The following is a 15,306-nucleotide window of genomic DNA, read 5'->3' as shown; positions in this document are numbered from 1 at the left end:
AGGTTACGAAAAAAAGAAGCACGCGTTTATGACACTACACAACACTAATGCAAATAATTTGCAATCCTAACACACGCATACTACACGCACTGATTGTAAATTTCGTTACAATACACACGCAACCTCCGGCGTACCCTGCGCTGACAAAAATGATGGCTTGAATGTTTTAGTAAGAACGGAAGAACGTACATTGCCCGCGCTGGTAAGCGCAAAATGGAACAAATCTAGTTACCACTTTACGGCGATCAACAGGATATCGTTAGATCCGAAACTGCATTTATTTGCTTATGAACTGTCAAGAGTTAATAAGGAACGAAAGGCACCACTTCAACACACATTCAATAGCGTCAAAAAAGGTGCATTTACTTCGGAAGACAAAACTGCGTGTGTTTTTTGGGCCCCGTGTACTATTCCACAGGGGCATTCTTCTTTCACTTACACATACATACTAACAAGCAGTCAGTAGACCATACGCCGCCACAAACCAAGCCGACGCTGGCAACAATTTGGGCACGTGCAAACAAAAATCTTCACCATTTAACATCACAGCAAATACACTAATTAATATCGAATATGTGATCCTCGAAGACATCACTTTTTTGCACGAAAAAAAAACAACTGTTGCAAATTGTTCTATGACAGCTTTTTTTTCACCTCTCTAATGTACTACTGTCCGATCGCTACTGATCACAATTGCTCCTCATCTCATTATCATGTTCACACCTACACAACTACAGTTGGCGAAGGCGGCAGGCTCTCCATTTCTCTTATTCTTTCGCACACTCTTCGCTCCTACGCAGTGGGGTCCTAGGCGTCCGCTCTTCTCCGCCTACCATTAGATCCGAAACTGCTTCAACCACCTTAAGCTACATGTACACGAGTACTTTAATTGTGTACATTCAGGACCTTTAAAGAGAAGAACGCTTTAAAGTTGTCACGTTTAGTCTAGCCATTGTTTCATTTAAAATTATTACTAAAAGGGATAATTTGGATCAAATTTTAAATAAGTATATTTTACGTATTAAGATTGAGTTTCCAATAATGTATCAAAAATATAAAAAAATGAATAAAAAATGTATTTAAAATGTTCTCCTTTGAAGATTTTTTCATCTCCAGTTACCGCCTATTTACCCAACATAAGGCAATCAAAGGATGCAAAGAGTGATGATTTATTGACCAGATGAGCAACACTAATAATAACTAAATATCGCTACACCACACCGTCCTGATTGTATGGGGTGCTCAGGTAGATTAACACAGTCAGTTCTGTGTTTATTCCATCTCCTCAACCACAACGCCCGTACCCGTAATGTGTCCAATAACAGTCAAAATCGGGATGTTTGTTTAATAGTTATGCCTATCAATTATGCAAACAATCTGCTATTCACGTCCGAGCTTGCATAGCGATGCACAAAGAGCCACTGAATGCTTCACCCCCGGGGGCTGCGAAGTGCAACGATGATTAAGACGTATCGATATCACGGAATCGTACGGAAGGATACGCTTTGAAGGTGGGAAAGACGATACACACAGCTATCCTGTGGAGGAATTCAACAATTCACATCTCAAGAACAGTAAACGAGATATTTAACGATATAAATAGTGCTTTTTTTGCTTTGTCGATCACCGAGCTGTGGGTGTTTTCGGTGTACCTAGGCATTTCCGTTCAGTAATCGAATTCATCCTCTTGAACGCATATCAGTCAGAAAACAAAGACGATCACGAGTGCATTCCCGTCACCCGCATTGACATATGCTGAACATTGTCATGTCCTCGGTGGCCAGGAAAACTGGTGGAGAATGTAAGCTGCGACTCAGTTTACACTGGATACCCTCTTGTTCTGGATGATGTTGTCCCTTTGCCCAACCTTTCAGCAAACTTCCAACACCAGTTACACCGGAGACTCGGCGAACGGGAAGTTATCGCACGACGACCCAATCAATAACCTAATAAATTAATTAGCTTCAAATCGTCGCTTCGCTACCAATCTCCTCCGTTCCCCCGACAAAAGACAAACAGTCGCAGAACAGTGGATATGCACCTGCACAATAGACAAAGGATTAACACTGGTTGGTTAATGAAGGATGCAGGACCGGCACACCGGTGTTGTGCTGCAGGAAGTCACTATTCACTACCCGCGACGGCTGTCCAGTGTCATCTGATGATTGCTGATCACTCTTAGGCCCTGCGTGACCGGAACCCGCGTCCCACTTGCATCCACCATGGTTGATTTGCTTAAACAGTTACAAACGCCGAGAACTGTCAGAACTTCTCCAACAGTACCAAGCAGCCTGTTGCCTCCCGTCGGAACGGGACACACCGCCCAAGAGTAGTGGATTTGATTAATGTTTTCAAACATAATCAACTGCAACGTAGTGCTAAATGGTCCACCATGCTGGGACTAATGAGAATAGAGGGAGAGAGAGAGAAAGAGAGAAAGGTGAAGACTTGATAGGGGGGAAGTACATCCTGACAATCGATTGGGCGTCCTCTTGTTGTACTTACACGCTTGTGAGCTAACTTTTTGCTCACTTGCGAAGTGTGATGAAGCCAACGAAGTGTTGTGGAGCTTCACCTCACAGTGGCCCGCCAATTCCTGCCATGCCCAACACGGGTGTGCCCGATGCTTCTGCTGTCAGTGCGGAGATTGTTTAACAGCAGCAATCATTGTTACGTGCCTGATTTTATAAGCGTTTTCACATGTGAGTTTATTTGGGGCATGATTTTCATTACATTGTAAATGCATTGTTTGTAGTAAAGCCTTTGAGTGATGTTCTTGTTTTTATCGATTCACCAAAAAGGTCTCTTTTCCGGTAAATGGACAGGTGGCAATTTGTTTGCTATTATCTAGTTCTTGGTATTTACAATCAAATCAAATGATTATGTTATACTGCATTCAATTGTTTCGTTTTGTGTTTATTTCACCCCCTTTTTTCACCCTTACCGATTGAGACTCACACAAAAAAAACGATCTGTAGCTCACTCTCGATACGTTTTCGAGTGAGATGAAACATGAGCTCACATTGCGTCTCCAAACTCACCTTCGCTTGATCTAATCGACCACCGTGTGTAGAGTAGTTAGATGAAGGGACGGAAGGCAACAGGCAAAGAAGGGACAATCACGTTTTTGGTTATTGATACTGCCAAAAGTTACACATGTTTGTGCAGTCGAATGAAAGGCCGGGCGGGCCTTTCTCGTCTTGCCATTGGTGGCGTGTTTTGACATGCGTCTCCTATCGGTATGCCAACGATCGGGGACGTTGGTACAGTGTATGGCTCAATTACACACCCGATTACAGATTTGTCGTCGATGTTCGGACTCTTGTGTGTCGGACAGTGTTTATCAAATAAAACTGAAAGAAAAACCCAACAGGTACATAAAACCAGTTTATCATCGGATACTCTTTCAGAGAATTGGTACATTGTGGGACGGGTTCTTTGTTTTTTTACCTTTTATTGTATATATTTTCTCCTTTTTTATCCTCCATTGCTCACGCACATACACACACGCGAACTCCCGCCATCTATTCGATTGGTAGACATTTGGAATCGATTTGTTCTCGGTTATGCTAATGCCCAAAAGGGGAACCCATGTTGCTCCCCTTTCCAAAAAACCCCCTCCCAGCTACCAACGAAAATGGATAAAAACAGAGTATCACATCATGTTGAGCACCGGACACAATTTTTAAACATAAACAAAAATCTCACGCAGACACCGTTCCGCGGCCGCGCAACAGATATATTTATGTCCCTATCGATGCAGCAAGCAACGCGGCAGCGAGCTGGATTGGAATTTGCACAGTTGACTCCTGGGGGCTTGGTGATAAATAAATTTACCTAATTGAAACATGACAGCCACACAACCGAAGGTATACACCACTGGAGACGCTCCAAACGTACTCCGTTTTTGGGGTATTTCAAAAACGCAAAACAAACATACAAAAAGAAACCCCAAAATCCAATTGCTAACCACCAAAAAAGGAAGATAGAACACTTGACAAAACAAGAAGAAAGTATTATTTTTGATGGCTACTTTTCGATTGGTTTTTTCTCAGGTGCTTACAAAAAACACTAAAAAATGTTGCATTGTTTTTTTCTTCAATTCAATTGCATAAAACAATCTAAAAATAGTACCACTTCTAATAACCTTCTCCACGATATCTATTCGACAGCGAGTTCCGCAATTCACTTTGGCACTCACATTCTGGTTACATTTTGTTGTATTTTCAACACCAGCAACAGGGAAACGTAATAGAACCCGATGATTTATGGAGTGTTGAACGATAAAAACCCGAATTCAAACAACATCGGTACACATTTCGCCCGTACGTATGCCTCGTATGCTTGTGTCCGCGTATTTCTGAGTGCTCTCCATGGATAACAGTCAACAGTACAACCACCGTCACTCATAGGTACGCTAATTTCTAGCATATCCCCTTTTCTTCACCCCTTTATCTCATTGCCACATTTACACCCCCCATTGGATCGTAGTCGAAAAATGTTGAGTCTAATGCAGTCCCAACAAACGCATGTAAAATGGAACTCTTTATTTCTGCGTTTAAGAGCATCACAGAGCTGACGCTACAATTTGTTTTCGTTCTGGATGTACGCACACTACGCATCCGGACAGATTTATCGCGCTGTAATTGACCACGGCCCGCGATGCGTTCTTTGCGGCCGGTGCCGGTGGTAAACAGGCGACGTATTATCGTATCGCATATGTTGCAGATGCTGCTGGAGCTCTTCTGTGGTGTAGCGGACGCCGCAAATGATCAAGTGCGTCGGTGGTGTAATGGTCAGCATAGTTGCCTTCCAAGCAGTTGATCCGGGTTCGATTCCCGGCCGACGCACAGAGACCTTTTTTTCGTCTCTTGTGTTAAGCTTTCAAAGTCATCCAAACAAGGAATTCTTAAGACTTCAACAAGTTACTCAATTGCAATGTCACCAAAACCAATAAAATCTCAATTGCTCAAAAAGTACTCCGTGCAAGCAAAACGAGAAGCAATTCTTACTTTTTACGTTATTTACTCGATAACTCTTTTCTTCCAAATAGCTTCAAGTTGAATAAAATAAATAATCAATATTCCTTGAAGAATTTCGACAAACGCGACAAACACATCAACATCAGAATAAAACAACAAAAGGTAAAAAAACCAGACATATATTCTGATTCTGTTTCTGTGACTATAAAGAACAAGATCTCATGGTTCGCCCCAAGTCCTCCATGTGAGGGTGTGCTATGACTTGATAATACTCTTTGGTAAAGACCTCGCGAATCGCAACCTGCTCATTGGCTTGAGAGTCAGAGAAACTGGTTTACTACTGCCAACCGTAACTGCCCTCCGATGTTGTGGCGATACAACAACGATGACCATGTTGGCAAGATTGTACGGATCCGCCGGCCCAAAACGGATTATGATTAACCGGCGATAATGAGCGGCCGTATGGTGAAGGTGGAGCAAGTCTGCCCCGGGAGCACTTGCTGTTAAAGCACCTCCGTTGAAGATGACAAGCGTCCACGAGTTCAGCCAGAAAGAATACAGCAAGGGAGAGAGCGAGAGAGAGAAAAACTGCCATATCCTTGGGCATGGAATGCAAAAAACCCAAAAGAACAAAATACTACACAACTCCAGAAGAAGCATCCGCTGCGGCATTGAACCGATCGCCGGTTGTTGGTGGTTTTAAGTTAAATAGCCTAAGATTTATGCACACATTCTCGGTCGCTAACATCACACCGACGACTCGCCATTTCCACCTCCTCCCCCCTGTTCGAAGGTTCGTCCAGGCGAAAGCTTTTCTGGTTTGTGTGTTTTCAATACCCTCCGTCAATATCGCCATTACACTAACGATGCTGGTACGTTGTTGGAGAATGGAGAAACCACGGCACGGAACCGAACAGGAACCGTAGGAGACGTGCGCGAGTTCGCGCGATATGTGCGATGATAAATTTATGAGCTATTAGTGTCTGTGGTTGGGAAACGCTGGAAAGGTAGGCAACAGAGAAACGAAACACGGAACCAGTTTGGACCGCGGTGGTGGTCGATCACCGATCGAGCAAAGCGGATCACTGCCAGACGATTTGCATGGCAAAAGTATTGTCATCTGTGATTAGAATTCGCCACAGTTATTTAGTTGAAGAGAGACATCACTCTAACAGATTCTAGTTAATGATGAAACAAAACTTATTCAAATGGCAACTGAATAAACCTAAAAATATACAAAATTATGTTACGGCAATAAAGAGCTAAATTTTTTTAAAGTTAAGTTAGTGAAAGAAGCAAAAGAATTTTTGAATAAAGATAACATTTTTTTATAATAATAATAAAAAATACATAATTCAAGGGAAAACGCAAAAACACTCAAAAATAAGCAGTTTGAATAACTATATCTTTAAATAGAAATCAATATACAGCAATGATAAATAGTTAATAAAAAGTGTAAAATAAGTAATGAACAAAACAAAAAAGTATTAAAGCATACGAAAAACGAAATAAAAACAAATATTCCACGGCACAAAGGAGATTAAAATAACAACACTCTTTGTAAGAATAAAATCACGTTCCTTTATTGCTCAATCAATTCTTGAAATGGAAAACAAATATTGCAACAGAACGTTCTTTCTTCTTAATTTAAACTGATTTTATTTGGACTGGGAAAAACGTTCTTCTCCTTTCGTCTCTCTTTCTTTCACTCCTTTTATCTGATGCTTACACACTTTATTAACACGCCTTAACAAAACCAATCGCGTTTTTGCAACCCCGTTGCGCACAAACCACCAGTTGTCCGGGTACTAATCTTGGCCAACGACACCCGCCCATCGCACACGGAACCGAACCCGGACTGCTTGGTAGAAGCTAATGATTGAATATTATTCCAATAAATCACCTCCGGCAAGAGGCAAGCCACTGAATTCGGCACCGCAATTTATTCCACTCCCGGGGGCTCCGACGGCCAAACCAGAAGAACCCAGCGGATCGTAAATCAATCCCGGTGAATAAAGATTCTCATTCTTGACGTGGTTCGTGTCGGACGATGCGAGCGAAGAAAAATACTTGCCCGGTCACGGGAAGAAACCAGGCGATCAGGCAGCGCCAGAGGATGGAAAAACATAAACATGCATTTACGCTTCCGCATTGATGGCCGCGATGGGTGTGAGTCTTTGTTTGTACCAAATAGGCTGACAAACCATGGGGCATCCGTACACGGTGGGGAGGAAAAGGCTACCGATCTTGATCTAAGCACGAAACAAATTCGTGAAACACACACAATATCGATACACAGCTCTCCAGCGCGAATGGTTCTTTCTTTTTAGCCCTATTGGACATCAACATGAAGGAAAACAAATCATGCCCCCTCCAAAAACGTTAAGATGCTTTACTTTTCTAATCGCTCTGTTTTCGAACCAAAATAACAAGCGAGGAAAAAGCACACATGCTAACGAAATGTTGGCGCACATGGATCCGTCTGTCGGTATAGTTTACGACGTGAGGATTAATTATGAAAAATTGGCCATCTCTCGTTTTTGGGGGTAATGGGAGCCGATTAGACTTTAAGTCCCTAACCAGTGACAATCGAAAGACAAACATCCAGTAAGCGTTATGTCACAAGGTCTTTGGATTAGCAGCAGGCAGCTAGGGCAGCGGATAAAGTGTTACATTTGAGTTAGAATATTAAATCAATTTTATTGCAAGGAAAATTGAAAACCCGATCAACCTAGACTAGCTTTAAACACAAAGAAAAACAAGGAAATAGCTTTCAGTGGAATGAGTCTTGCCGGTACTCGCCTGAAGGAATGCAATTTTTATTATACTCCAATCTTCGAATGTTCTGAAACTTTCAAAGCCACAAGGATAGAAAATATCATCTAAAAAATCTACAAACGAACCATAAATGAATAATTATAAAATCCTTTATGGCACTGAGTAATACACTTAGGATCAAGGATTCTTGCCTAAGTAAGTTACATACTTTGGGGCGATTTGTATCACAATGCCCAATAATAATATACATAGCAACACGTACACAAAACGCCTACAGGTATGCAATATAAAATTATCTTATCTTATCGCTAAGCTTTGTTTGTTCCTCATGAAAATGAAATCATCTTTACGGACAGCAGAGATCAAACAATCTAGACATGTTTGACATGTATACGGTGAAATCACTTTAATAAGCGTTCCGAGAGAGTATACAGCCAACAGCCTTCCCGGCTACATTCCCGGCTCATCCTAATCCAATGTCCAAATCAACAGCCAATAAATCAGTTACCCATTTGAGCGGACCAAATCGTGATCGGGTGCTCTCCCAGCATATTCCACCCATTTATGGCCGGAACCGGGTAGCTTTAACGGTTATTTAACGCCCGACCTGCTACTCAATGCCCTCGATTTGATGCGATTTGCATAGGCCGTAGCAAGGCCATCAAGGAGTTTGTGCAGCAAAAGGAGCCACTTTTACGGGTCCTGTCTTTACGGATTTCTTATAGCACACGTGCAAGTGAGATAGCCGAATAGCATAACGGATTAGAGGGGGGGTCTTTGCTCTCGTAAATAGTACGAACCAACAACAGTAGCAGCATCTGTTACCACCTTTGTTTTGTACCGAACCGGTCCGCAATTTTCCGCATGCCGACATTTTCCCGACACCGCGCCTTTCTCGCCCTCCCATCTCCATCCAGTTCGGTGTGGCAATTGTTTCCGACTACGGGTTTCGGGATCGAAATGCATAAATTTCCTCCATTTATTATAAATGTTAGGCAACCCGGGAAATGCAGGATACAAGCGGAAGCGGGATCGAGACGAGTATTCGCACTCCTGCAGTAGCCACAAGGTGCAACTGCAACTGCAGCTGGGATGGGAGGTGATGGGTGGTTCGCTTCAGAATGGCATCGCTTCGCACATATGGAAGTCCTGAACATGGTACAACAGTTCATCGATGCCAGGATCGCTTCAGTGCCGTCCCCCTCCTATCTTCTTGGTATACGTTCCGCTGCATCCTTGTGGCATATACCGAAGGCAGTACAAAGGCAGTTAAATCTCTCGTCCATTCGCTCTCTCTCTCTCTCGCTCCGTTTTGTTGCATTTTCCATTATCTCTTTCCCGTTCAGACGCAATATCTAACGGGCAGTACTGACAGTATCGATACAAACATCATAACTTCCTACCCAAAACGGCGGTGCACGGTGGCAAGTGGACATTCCACCCCGCTTGCATCCCGTCCGCATTTACGCTTCCCCGTCCCGCATGGCATTATTTCGCATAACTTTAACATCAACACATATTGGCTTCTCATGCTCACCGACATGCTCATGGTCACACAGAACCATAGCTAACGGCATCGATGGATGATCGAACACGGGCATCGGGTAAAAACGAAATCATGAACAGACGACATCCCGCCCCGGGAACGGTTTCGACTCGGCCGGTATCGTTTTGCAGCAAGAGCCAAAATGTGTAACAATTCACCAGACCACCGGCCGGTGCCGATTTCCACCCCCGCCCCCAAAAACATCGTTAGAATTTTCCAATAAATTTAAACAAACCCCCATCACCTACTGTTGCACACACTGCTGTGCTAATATTATGCATAAAATCCTACACAAATTCTATCGGAAGTAGCAGCAGCGCTGTACTCAACCGTACGATGTTTGATACATTTATCAAGCCTGATGTCTTGAAGCAGTGTTGCACTTTTACAATACCACTAGCAGTACTCTTCGCACCTGACCAGTGCGTGTGTGTGTGCTCTGTTTACACTGCGTTTTGACCCTAGTCTTGTACCGTCTTTGATTGCTTTATCTTTAGTAGACCTTCAATGATGTCCCTGCTAGCACCTATTGCTCTAGAGATGGACCAGCTGTGGCAGTAGTTAATGCAATAAACACGCACACACTCTAGCACCCTGTGCAAAGAAGCGTTGTGTACAAGAATAACTACTCTTTTAATATTTATTTCTTCTACATTTTGTAATCAATAAGACTTTTAGTAACTACTGTAGCCGAAGTGATAGAATATGAAGTACAAAAAGCAATATTAAATAATAATGAAGTATAATAACAACCAAAACCACCGGCGGCGGCCCGGTGGTGCATGTGATAAACGGCGCCGGTCCATACGGCCGGACCGGGTTCAAATCCCATCCGGACCGTCTCCCCGTAGCAAGGACTGCCTATCCGGCTACGTGGTAAAAATAGGTCTAGTAAGCTAGAAATGGCCGCCATGACCTGTAAGGTCGTTAAAAGCCAAGAAGAGAGAGAGAAGAACCTAAAATAGTCGTTAAAAAATTGAAAAAAACACTGTTGAAATTATTAGTTGAAATTTCTCAATATTTTCTTCTATCAGTCACAAACGTTAGACACCGTAAGGCTCCTTGGAAGCTCTTGGAAAAAGCTCACACACTCAGAACGCCGGAGTGTTCCAGAGCCCAAATGAGAAAAAAAAATACAAAAAAGCCCGAATAACAGTTCACTCACATCCGGAAGGCGGTCGGTTACTTCGGTCGATCGTACTCCACTGACGAGTAAACTTGCAGTACCAGGCGCTCAGCATGTGACGATGGGTACTGTTATGAAGTTTTTCCCACAAAGTTCCCGATACCCCTTCCTATTCGGGGGTTCGGGTGGAGAAGAACCGTTTTTGGGGAGCATCTATCCGATCGGACATGAAGAAAATTCATTTCTTTCGTGTCATACGGGGAAAAGCGTCTCTACAACGTAGAAGAGATAGATAGAAGAAGGAGAAATTTGCTCCTTCAAGATGGCATCAGAAGGACTACAGCAGCTAGTTATGTCTCGCTTTCGTTTTGGATCATCTTTCAATAGCATATCTCTTCTTTCGATGCTCTATCCGTATAATTCCAACGAAATGACTTAATTGCTACTAACTTGTTCGAATATCCTGGGAATCATGAACACGGCGAAATATAGTAGTATAATTAATTCATGCTTAAACTGTCCCAATTTCACCGAACCTGGTTAAGAGGTTTTCTTCCGAATTTAAAACGATATATACATCCATCAAAATTCTCCCGTACCCATCCCGTAAGCAAGTCCGTTTCATTGATTCGCAAAATGTTTGTGCCAATAAGTCAGCAAACAAAGAACTCGTCCCCACCGAGGGCTGCTAGATGCACAACACTATTTCCAATAATATTTATAGTACCAATTCGACTCCGTACATGCATGTACGTCGTTGTATTTCATACCCCTTGCACCTCGGGCCACTACCCATCCTGCCCGATGGGCGGAATGGGTCCTATCTCCACTCGAAATGAATTAATGATAATTGATTCGATCGCCCGATCGAACGTATATAAACACACTCGCACACGCATCCCGCACCCCGTAGGATTACAACCCGTTCTGCCGTTTGCAATGCTGCCTGTGATAAGCCGAGGTGTACGGGTATGGGACATGTCCTGATACCAAGGTCCTTCACAACTCCTCGTTGGTACGCTACTCCACCACGGACAATGGCAGATGGTAGCCAAACATACAGCGAACAATGAGTACATCGCCAACATGATCTGCATTCGTCTCTCCCCTGCATGGTTCTGCTACCTTCCGAACTGACCACAACGTCCCACCAGCATGGCGGTAGGGGATTCTCCACCAGCAAAGCGAAACCGTGCAATGATTCTATCGTTTCCCTTCGTAACCGGCAACCAGCAATCCGTCCCTATCCGTGCTTCGGGCATCCGAACCGTACATAGATATGCACACACACACACACACATCCACATTCCCCTGTCCAACACCCCACGATGAAAACTGCCCCAAATGAACACGGCAGTCGGCGAGTGAATCGACAGTCGAAAGCATGACCCAAGGTACCGGTTTATTTACCGAAGTCAGGATCTCTCGCAACCGTACCCGTGCCATATCCGAGAGTGAAAGAGACATCTGCCGGATCCCTTTTTGATGTACAGAACACTCAGTAACCACCGAAATGGGTGGGGGTGGGAGACGATTCCTCCATTTCTACCGACTTGCCCTTGCCGTTCGCTACACCGTGGCATACATTTGTAATATTTTCCCATCCATCCATCCGGTCTATCCTTCCAGCGCTGCCCGACCGGGTCATCGAGCAGCAAGCGAACCCATTTCCAAATCCCGAATCCTCCATCACACCTACACGCACACGGAACCACTCTTTCCACTCTTCCAACACGCTGCCAGATCCGTTTGACACATCGGAACTACAGCCGGTACGGTACTTACAACCACGGACACGACACAGCCGGAGGGAACCTTTTGGTGGGATGGATTTTTATGAGGTGAGTGCCAGTTCGGTTTTGTGTTTGTCAGCAAAGGAACGCTACATCGGGCCATCGGGCTGTGCTACAAAACGGCAAGCTAAATCGATTTGCAAAACGGTTTGCGTCGAATGCCGTGGGACGTGTTGGCTTGGGGTTGGTTGCAAAAGGATAACGCTAAGGAAAAAACAACATAAACATACCGATTTTTCCAAACACCGTTCCCTAAACGGATAAGTGCCACATTAACCTTTTTTTTACCCAAAACAACACACCTTCGGTTAGTAAGAGGGAACTGAGTGAAAGATTAAATGAGATGAGAAAGCATTGCAAAAAAAAACTAACAATGAAAATGAATAAATGATAATATATAAAATAAAACAAAGTTATTGAAAAACATATCTAATTAAGTAAATCAAATCAAATAAAAATAAGAAAAACATAGTAAATACGAAAGTCAAAGTGTTATAAATTCAAAAAAAGAGAGAAAACTAAGAGAAGACAAACAAACACAAACAAAATAAAACAAACTACACAATAAGTATAACGAAAAGGCAAGATAAATGTACCAAAAAGGAAAACAAATATTAATTTAATTTCAGATTTATTCTTTTGCTCCTTCACGTGTTGTCAACCACTGTACCATGGCGGTACGGTGTCGCCCAAGGTTGGCTTTAGGTATGACATTCAAAAATCGAACTCCTCCTGCACCACACCTAGGTAGGTAGCCTACCGGACGACCTTCACGTACCGACCATCAGTCCAACAACAGTTTGCGTGAGGTCGATCAGCTCCCTGTTGAACCTTATTGAAGCCGAAGAAGCGTAAGAGGATGGAAGGAAAGAGAGAAAAAAGCAGCATCTATCCACAAGCACACATACACGGGTGCGCAGTTGCCATTTGGAATCGTGGGTGGTTTCACTGGTGCAAATGGGCCGCAGAAGAACCTCACTGAGCAGACGAGCAACTGGAACGTGTGTCAGTATCGAGATGGGCGAGATGGGACCGGGGGAAAAAAGAAGAATACATACGGTGATACGGTGAACATTGCACATTCCGTGTGATACATAGTAGTTGATGGCTTGCTAAGGAAAGAGAAAGAAGGACACCGATCGCATCCATCGTTGGTGTCGTCGTCCAGGCACCTTCAAACAGTATCAGCCCCGACGGTAGGGATAGAACCTGACGATGATGTTGCTTCCGATTGTTGGCAATGGTATTACCGCACCAAATCGCTGAACGACCGTGGCGGGGAACCAACAATTCGTAATCGAACTTGATGGCTAGCCAACGACCGAAACGGACTCGTACTCGGAATGGAGTCGTCGATTCCACCCCAATCGCACAACTCCCTTTTACGCATTGCCCTGTCTCGAGCGGTAGTCGTCGAACGTCGAAAAATCTATCCAACCCAAAATCGAACCATCCGGAGAAGTTCGTCGGTTTGTCGGTCTGAACATTGAATAAACAAATTCTGCGTATCCGTTTTTTTTGTTGGGGGCCGGAGATACACCAGGGGCACGCTGTAAGCAACACTTGGCATGTAGATCTCCCACACCGGGGAGATGCGCCATCGGCGTTGATTAGCTTTTCCGTTCCTGAACTGAAACTCTCGGTATCTCGGTATCGTCGACGATGCAGGGTCGTGGCAGTAGTTCCTTTCCATATGGTGAAGTAATTTTTGCAAACGAATTCGTACGACCCTTTTACCGGGGGCTGCTGTTTGCACAATTTGGGAAATGAATTTCACAACACAACAGCAATCCTTCCGAACGAACTGGTGCATTACGAAAACGAGGAGTGATTTCGAACGCAGTAAGGTCAATGCAAAATTGAGTTCTTTGATCGATTGCACTATCGATTGAAATGTTAAAAATATTTTGCTATTTAAACATGAATTCCTATTATTCTAAAAAGAATCCAGGAAGTATATTATCTCTCACTAGTCAGGAGAAACGGAAGAAGCATCAGCTTTTTGCTTAAGTAAATTAATAACCCTGCCCTGTAATGCCATAAATAAATCATGTTAATTCAACACACATCAACCTCCATCATGCCGGCATGTAAATGCTGCAAAATCTCTCCTTCTCGGTAGTGATCTCAATGCGTTTTCCAATCGTTTATGGCAATTCACTTCACCAAGATTTACACTCTATAAGCACCGGCCATATAAGGGCCATTGGCTGCAGGTTAAAATCAATATACCGATACGTTGATAGATAGCCAAAACGTTTCATTCCAAGCTCTCCAGTATGTATCGATATGTTTTCACTTTGCAACAATCCGGAAAAGCTCCTCTTGAGGCTCCTTCCGTTGCAACGTCATCTTCAAGCCGATCTTGTGCTCCGTCGTACATTTCCGTTTCCGGTCCATCGCAAGTTCCCGCTGTGCTAGTTGACGTACGTACCAGCTAGGGAAAAGAGATATTGAACTATAAGTAGGGTTTGCTTTCCAAAGACGCTTCCTGGGACACATTTTGCATGATGGTAAGTCTATCGATGAAGATGCCCAGTAAAAACTTTTGCAATACGGATGGACAAATCTTTGCTGAATGCAGAGCGAGCGAGAGAGAGATAGGAATATAGGAATGGTGCACGAAGGCAAGCACTGGTGCAATAAATACAATTATCCTACTCCGTAAGCAGCACAAACCAGTGTGACTTCACACTGCGAAGGGACACGGCTGCGTAGGGTGCAACATCAAGTGAAGCGGCAATAGACGCCGTCGAGACTTCCAGACAAGTTATGGACGTCAAGGCAAGCGGTTTGCCGAAGTCGTCGTCTTCGTTTTGTCGAATCTAGCTTCCAATTCGAACGCTTCCACCACACAGTACCGCGATGGCGTTCATTGGCATTCGAATTGTCAAGACATCAGCCCAGAAAGGAACGCGAAGAAGATGTCGATGTTGGTCTTTCTTCACCATCCTCCCCCCTTCTCTTGCCGATGAGGTCGATGAATCCTGAACCACGAACCACGGACAGGGTAAACACGAAAGGGTGCTTGCACTCGGTCGACAAAGTCCAAACGAGCTGCTACAAACGGATTTGCTACAT

At 43.8% G+C, this 15,306-nt stretch overlaps 1 protein-coding gene and 1 non-coding gene across 3 annotated transcripts in view; one reads left to right on the top strand and one right to left on the bottom strand.

The window, feature by feature from the left end:
- The window catches only part of LOC125771274 (zinc finger MIZ domain-containing protein 1), a 181,453-nt gene extending 180,600 nt beyond the window's left edge, over window positions 1–853 (bottom strand). For both annotated transcript variants that reach the window (XM_049441721.1, XM_049441724.1), the window contains exon 1: window positions 440–853. The gene's annotated coding sequence lies outside the window, so the exon portion shown is untranslated. The remainder of the gene's footprint in view (window positions 1–439) is intronic.
- Window positions 854–4,778: 3,925 nt separating this feature from the next.
- Window positions 4,779–4,850, top strand: Trnag-ucc (transfer RNA glycine (anticodon UCC)). Its single transcript has one exon. It is a non-coding gene; the product is annotated as a tRNA-Gly (tRNA).
- Window positions 4,851–15,306: the final 10,456 nt, after the last annotated feature.

This window comes from Anopheles funestus, chromosome 3RL, assembly GCF_943734845.2.
Source record: "Anopheles funestus chromosome 3RL, idAnoFuneDA-416_04, whole genome shotgun sequence".
NCBI lineage: Eukaryota > Metazoa > Arthropoda > Insecta > Diptera > Culicidae > Anopheles > Anopheles funestus.
The sequence above is the reverse complement of the archived record's forward strand: the minus strand, read 5'-3'. Positions and strand labels throughout refer to the sequence as shown.